Genomic DNA, 8,305 nt, shown 5'->3' with positions numbered 1-8,305 from the left:
AGAAGGATCTAGTATATAAGAATATAAAAAGAATTTTACAAATCACCAATAAAATATAAGACTCTTCATTAAAAAGGAACAAAGGTTTTGTTCCAAAGAAGATATATAAATGACCAATAAGCATATGAAAAGATGCTCAACGTTATTAGTCATTAGGGAAATGCAAATCAAAACCATAATGAGATACTACTACATAGCCTCTAGGATGACTGTAAAAATTTTAAAAATAAAGAAATAATGGCGTGGGGTGTAGCTTAGTGATAGTGTGAGGACCAGGTTCAATCCCCAGCATCTCAGAAAAAAAAAAGTCAAAATCAGTGTACTGAAAGAAGGAAATAAAATAGCAAGTGTTGGAAAGGATGTGGAGAAATTGCAATCCTCATATACTACTTGTAGGAAGGTAAAATGGCTCAACCACTTTTGAAAAATAGTTTGACAGTCCCTGAAGAGGGCTAAGCATAGTGTTATTGTATGATTCTACCCTGAGGTCCATACATAAGAGGATTGAAAACTTATATTCACACAAATGCTTATACATAGCAACATTATTCATAATAGCCCCAAAGTGGAAACAATCCATATGTCCATCAACTCATGAGTGGGTAAACATAGTATATCCATACAATGAAATATTATTCAGCAATCAAAAGAAATGCAGTACTGATACATACTACCTCATTGATGAACTGTGCAAACATTTTGCCAAGTGAAAGGAACCAGTCACAAAAGACCATTTATATTATTTCATGTATATGAAATATCAAAAATGAGCAAATTCACAATGATAGATAGTAGTTTCGTGGTTGTCAATGACTAGGAGAAGCAGAAATGGGGAATGACTGCTAATAGGTATGGGGTGTCTTTTGGGATGATGGAAATACTCTAGAATTAGAAAGTGGTGATACTTGTGAAACTCTGTAAATATACTAAGAACCACTGAATTTTATGCTTCAGAATGGTGAGCTTTATGGTGTATGATCACATCACAATTTTTTTTTTTTAAAAGCCATGAGCAGTGGCACATGCTTGTAATTCCAGTAGCTCTGGAGGCTGAGGCAGGATTGAAAGTTCGAAGCCAGTCTCAGCAGCTTAGCGAGGCACTAAGTGAGACACTGTCCCTAATTAAAAAGGGCTGGAGATGTGACTCAGTGGTTAAGACCCCTTGGGTTCAATCCCCAGTACCAAAAAAATAAAAAAAAAAAAAAAAGAGAAAAGAAAAAGTGAAGAGGGAGGCAGAAGAGAGAGAAAGAGATATAATGGAGATGGGAAAAGGGGATCATAACCCAAGAAATGCAAATGACTTGTAGAAACTAGAAAAAGCAGGGAAACAGATTTTTACCTTTGAGCCTCCAGAAAGGAAGTCAGTCCTATAAATATTTTGATTTTAGTCCACAGAGGCTGGCCCATGTCAAATTTCTAACTTACAGAAGCAGCTATAAGATAAAACATTTAATTTTTAAAAAATCACAAGTTAGTGATAATTTGTTATAGCAGTGATAGAAAACTAGTACAGTACCTTTGAGATATTCAAGTGAAATGTACCTGATTAAGTTCAGTATGAGACTCCAGATTTCAAAAGAGAGATTTGGGCTAGAATTTAACAGCAGTTTCTGGGGTCTTTTCCAACTAACTTATATATATGTGCATGAGATAATTAAATGTACTGGATATATACAGGCCTTTGAGTTTAGTTATTACTTATTATTTACATCTTTTACATAAGGGGCACAGAGAGAAGTTCAATATCTTCCCTGAGGCAAAGAAGTGGTAGTGTTTTGACTCAAGCGTAGGGAATCTGGCTACAGAGTTGGGGTTACTTCTGAGAAATAAATAGATCTGTGAATTATCATATGGAGGTACTGATGAAAGCAACCTGAAAACACCTGTTAGCAGCATAAGCACATTGGTCACATTTGCAAGAGCACTTTCGATGGAGTGATGGGTCAGAGGTGAGTGATGGCTGTGAGTGTAGCACAGTATGGCTTGAAGAGGGAGAGGCAGAACAGCATCATGGGGGTTGAGACCTGAGAGAAGTCGTCTTCAGTGGAAGACTGAGGATGTCTAAAAACTATTGTGAAATTCTAATAAGGGGGTGAATCTACAAGACTGCGAAAGAATAGGAGCGTCTATTTTGAGAAGAAGGGAAGGAGGGAGGGACCCATCCCACTGTGGAGAGACTTTACTTACATAAGGAAGGGCTAGTTTCTTTATTATATCAGAACAGAGAGAAAGGACTGGGTGTGGGCTGGCATATTGGCATCAGGATGGGAAGAGCATTTCTCAGGGCTTTTGTTTTTTCTCCTCTCCTGTAAGGAAGGAGTCAAGGTCACTCTGTGTGTCTGAGAGGGGCTGGGAGGGCAGGTGAAGAGAGCCGGGTGGCAGTGATGGAAGTTTGAGGAGCGTTGGAGGAGTCTTAGAATAATTATTTTGAAGACTGGTAGAATAAACTGACTTCGGGAAAACAGAAGTATTTCTGTCAGTCTCAAGGGTCCATTTAAGGATCTGTCTGGCTTACTATTATCATCTTCAGTTGTTTGCAAATTTTTACATGTGTCTGAGATTTCTCCTCACCTCAATGGTATTATAAAATTCTTTTTCTGATTTCCCCTCAATTTCAAGGATAGTGTTGAGAAATAGTTAAGCAATGTAAGCCTAACTAGGGTGTTCAACTAATCAGAATATCCCAGTTCCCAATATTTTTCAAAAAAGGAAATTTACTATAATATGTTTGTAAAAGACAAATAAACTGGACATTTCTTCCAAACCTTGATTTTTTTTATAGAAGTTTCCCACTGAAAGAACGAGTCAGTTATAGAGCATCTGTTTTAAAATTCAAAAGAAAAACAACAAAAGACTTCATCTCACAGAAGCTAGAAAAAAATTTCAACCTTCTCATTTTAATTTTGAGGTTAATAAACCTCCTAGTTTTATAAGTTTATAAATCCATTGCCAATGAAATAAACCCTTAAGCAGGAGTGCTGAGTAGTGTCAGAGTGAAATCTTTCTTTGAGGAAGTAGACAGTAAAATAAGACAGGAGGGATGTCTCTGGGCAGAGACAGGAGGACCCCTGCCAGACTCCTGTGCTGCCTGTTACAATCCACAAATATGTGTGTGGTTGCTGTTGAGGTTCTCTGAGGCCCTGTTCCATTCCAGGGGCTGATAAAAAAATGTGACCTTTAGCTACAAATGGAAATCTCAGAGTATATGAAGCATAGCAACCAGGAGAGAGACTCAAGGAAATCACCCAGCAACAATCAGAAAGTTAGAAATAGCAACACAGTAACCAAAACATAACCTAGACAAACTATGGAGCCAAGGAAAGAGGGAGCACATCCAGGCAGAGTGGAGATTCTCTTTGTGGGGTCAACTAAGCAATGTTACAAGACTTGTACTTGCTCACTCATATTTAGCAGGATGCTTACTGCATGCCAAGGCTTTACCAGAAGCTAGGAATTCTAAGTTGAATAAAAAATACACCATATCTTCAATGAAATAAGCCCCAGTGGCAAAGTGAAATAAATGCTAGGATAGGTGTCTGCAAAGTGCCATGGGAGTACAAAAGAGTTGGGGGAGTTCAGAGGTCTTTTGAGATGTCTTTGGGATATTCAAGTGGAAGCATTCTCTTGGCAATTGAATTTATAGACAGAAGTTGAAGCAGAAAATTTGAATGATGATAAAAGTACAGACATGTGTATAGGTAGTCTGAGCTGTGAGTTTGAAGAAAGTCATGAGGGCATATTGAAAGTGAGGGTAGAGTTCTGGGGAGCATTGATGTTTATAGGAGAAATTAGAAAGAGGAAGATGGACAGAAAGGTAGAGGTAAAGAAGGAAAGAGAAACAACAGAAATGGAAGGAGAGGAGAGCACCAAAGAGTGATCAGTGCTGCACAGCACTCCAAAGTATAAATTGAATTCAGAAAGGAGGTCATCAGGATCATTCCTCAGAACAACTTAGGAGCAGTGTTGGAAGGAAGTCTTGAAAACTGAGGACAATGTGAACGCTTTCGTGGTTTTATAAAGAAAATCTCACAAGCTTTGCATTTGAATAGCACACTCTGACACAGGCTTATAAGCAGCTATTCTAGTAATCATTCTGAACTCTATTTTGACTCTTGGAGCACTTTTTCCTCATTCAAATGAGGGTTCTATGATTAAATCAGGAGAGAGTGTGACGGAAACTGACCCTTCCAGCAGTTATCAGATGCAAGGTTCCTTTTTGGGGTCAGAGGGCACCTGGGATTGAAACCAGGGGTGGTTAACCAATTAGCCACATCCCCAGCCCTTTTTTTTTATTTTGAGACAGGCTCTCACTAAGTTGTCCAGGGCCTCATTAAGTTGCTGAGGCTAGCTTTGCACTTGTGATTCTCCTGCCTCAGGGTTTCCTTCCTGGCTGCTGGGTGGTGGTGGGGGAAACTCCTGGACCCATAAAACCTTTTAAAGGAGTTTTTGGTTTTTGTTTAGATCAAAACTCAAAGTAAGGTGTGAGTAAAGTAGCATTGCCTACTAAACTCAATGATTATCACTTTGATTTTATGGCCTCAGGAAGAACTTTCATTTCTCTTGCTTATAGATCTTCCAGACTTTGAAAAGCCTTGGGCCATTGACTGTCTGTGATCTACCTGAATACTTCTTTTAGCGTCTATTCCACTCTATTAGTCTGTTTCTGTTACTATAATGAAACACCTGAGACAGGCTACAGCTCACAGTTCTGGACTTCTAGGGTATAGCAGGAGCATCAGGTTGACTCCAGTAAGGACCTCGTGGCTGATGGTATCAGTGGTGGAGGTGCATGTAGGAGGAATTGCTCACTTTGTCAGACAGCAAGTCAGAGAGTAATTGGGGTCTAACAATCCCTTATGAGTTCAGATCCTTAATGACCTAAGGACCTCCTACTTGGCTCTACCTCTTAAAGGTCCCTATGACTTTCAGTACTGCTACCTTGGGAATTCCATTACATAAACCTCTGGAGGAAAACCATACCCAAACCATAGGACCCACCTTCACTTGCAAGCCTTGATCTCAGGAGCACCACCTACATCAGCTACCTGGCTTTCCATTTCCTAGGTCATCACCTCATTAATACCTCTTCTGCCAATCTCAGGGGATTCTCGAACTTCGACCTCTGTTCTTTTTTTTTCCCCTTGATCATAACAGGAAAAGCTCATGTGGCATCCACTTAAATCCAATCCTATGATGATTTTCTTCCAACCAGAAAAATGTACAATTTAAATCATTTCTATCAGCTGCTCATATTCCCATTTTATATCAGGTGAAACTGCATCATACTCCCTTCTTTGGTCAGAAAAATTAACTGTCAGTGATTCCATGTAGGTTTTGGATGATCACCTGAACCTAGTTGTGAACTGAATGTATTTGCACAAAATTTCTATGTTAATACTGTACCCCATAAATGTGATGGCATTAGGAAGTGGAGTCTTTGGGAGGTAACTGGAGTTAGATGAGGTCATGAGGGTGAGTTCCTTATGAATAGAATTAATATCTTTATTAGAGTTGTGAGAGAGCTTGCCTCCCCTGTTTTTTGCCTTAGGAGTTAATAATGAGAAGTTGGCAGTCTACAACACAGAAGAGGTTCCAAAATCAAATTCATGTATATTAGAACCCTGATCTTGGACTTTGAGCCTCCAGAACTGTGAGAAATAAATGTATATTGTTGATAAGTTATCCAGTGTATGGTAATTTGTTACAGCAGCCTGACCTAACATAAGCTTCATGCAGGAAGTGATGAGAATGTTGATTCTGTTTTTCTTTGACTTAATGTTTCTGCAGTTTTTGTACATTTTATTTCTATTTTAAAATTTATGTTGTTTGCATGTTAGTAAGGTCAGTCTGATATTTTAATGTCTAAGGAAATATATTAACTTTTATAAAACAGAATCCCAAAATTGTGTCTGTTAACTGAGGAACCTGTTTAAAGTTTTCTGCTATTTAAGGGCATATATCAATAACACTGAATTTTTATAGCACAGTTTTTGAGATGAGAAACTATTAAGAATTGGTCTTTTTAACCCACAGTCAGGCAGCTCCAGGCACCTTAATCATTTCTCTATGTTTCTTCATAACATAACCTAATACAAATTCAAATTTGGGGCTATACCTCAACCCATTTCTATTTCTTAAGCAACATATGAACAAAAACCATATTTACTTTAAATATCATAAGCTGCGTGTTCATGTTGACAAAATATTAAGATTAAATCATATAGCCTAAATGCCTATATTGTATTTGGTTTAAAATTTATTTAAATACTTTCTTGTTTCCTGGAGGTTTAAACTTTTAGTATGGAAAGACCATTCTGTGTTATACTCTAAATCTATCTATTAGATTTTAAAGTTCACCAAACAGTAATAGAATGCTAACGCCACCTTCATGTGATCTGGAATAAAAAGAACCTCAAACTGGAAGGTCATTGAACTCAAATCCTCTTGCTTTATGCTTCAGGAGCCCATGAAACAACTCCTGAAGCATAAAATTGTAATGGTTAATGTAAGTGTTGTACTATTAAAAAAGTCTGACTTTAATCCATTTGTCCTAACTGTAATCTCTGCTTCCATTATAACATATTTAACCCACTTCCAACTGGCAATCTTTCCAAGTTTTAGGGGATCCACGATATTCTTTCCAAGGTCAACTTAGTTGTATAATTGTGATATGTAGGGCTATTTTGGGGGGAACAAACCATCTTTCCATTCCCATTTTTCCAGTAATTAATATGACTTCTAGAAGAAAATAAATGAAAGGGACAGAAATGCCTGAGGAAAATTCCAAAGTAAATATATTAAGAAATGTTTTCTTATTAAGAAATTCAGAAAAAATTAGTTAGAAAGAGAAATTTAGTTAACTGTGGAAATGGTGATTTGTTGAAAGTAAGACAAACCTTCCTTAGAAGAAAGAAATGGTTGCATATGGATTTAAGATTTAGTAGAAACATTCACAAGGATAGAACTGTGAAAGTAATGTATCCAGTTTTAATTAAAAAAATAATTGTGCTAAAAAGCACACAGGTTCCAACCTATGGGAGAATACAGTCTCTCTAATGGTTTGGAAATGGAGTTCTCTATCAGAATTTAAAATCCTTAATCAATTACCAAAATTGAGAGGGAAAGGCCTTGGTGATGGACATTGTTAGTTGAGCCTTGTGGAGGAAACAACATGGTAAAATAAGAAGAGATTCCAAAGACATAAAAGGAGAAACAGAGAGGGTAAGCCTTTGCTTTCACACTGGTGACCTTGTCAGAGAGTGGTCTACAGAGAATGTGAGAGTGGTGGCAGAGATCAGTGGAAGAGCTCTTTTCTGTGATGCATGAGGGCTTGGGTTCCATTCCCAGCTCTGTGGAGAGAGGGAGGGAAGGTGAGAGCTGGAAATGACCTGGAGATACTTTGCTTCTATCACCTTATTTTCAGATGACAGAGTTGAGCCTCAGAGAAAATCTATTTGGTGGCAGGACTGGGATTTGAACCAAGAAACTCTGCTTTCAGTCTTGGGGAAAATTTTTAGACCATTTAACATCATCTAATGTGTTCTCATTATTTATTGCTAAGGTACTATTAAAAGTGATGCTGTGGAGGCATGTAAATACATACAGATGGACGTCATTATTAACGTCATCATTACTGTTGTTACTGGGCATTTGAAAAGAAAACTTTTGTATCCACCCCAGATGAAAGACTCAGATAATCTTGTAGAAGCCTGAAGACCAGATTCTAATCAAACCTTTAAAGTGACTGAATTACTTGTCCAGTTTCTGACCTCCAACTTCCTTGGTGGGAAATGACTTACCGATCCTCCTCAGTGAGATGTCTGACAGAGCATTCTTTTTTCCCCCCTCCACTGGATGTTGCTTGGAGAATCAAGGCTGGCACTCTTCTTTGCAAGCAAGAGGCAATAATGAGAGAGAGGGTTGATTGCTCCAAGTCCTTAGATTTTCCCCAGCCCGCCTTCTGTATGCCCATTAATATGTGTCCTCAGCAGAGCCTCTGAGGCAGACCACTGCCAAACATTGTGGCAGTACTCTAGTCAGCAGCACTGCCCAGCTCCCAGAGACCACAGTTAGTGGTGGCTCCTCTTTCATCCTGGTGACAGGACTTTCCTGGGGCTGCTCCAGCTGTCATCCAGGGCCTCTGCAGAGAGGCAGCTCTGCTGAAGTCTTCCAAGACCCAACCTCCAGCTCCATCAGCAGCAAGACAGCTCTCCATTATTCTTTTAAAGGCATTTTGTGTCCTGGTTCCTACTGAATCTAACTATATTTTCCAATATATGGACTTCAGAAGTTGGGATTGCTGCAG

The sequence above is a fragment of the Sciurus carolinensis genome, chromosome 7 (genome assembly GCF_902686445.1).
Source record: "Sciurus carolinensis chromosome 7, mSciCar1.2, whole genome shotgun sequence".
NCBI classification, from domain to species: Eukaryota; Metazoa; Chordata; class Mammalia; order Rodentia; family Sciuridae; genus Sciurus; species Sciurus carolinensis.
The sequence above is the reverse complement of the archived record's forward strand: the minus strand, read 5'-3'. Positions refer to the sequence as shown.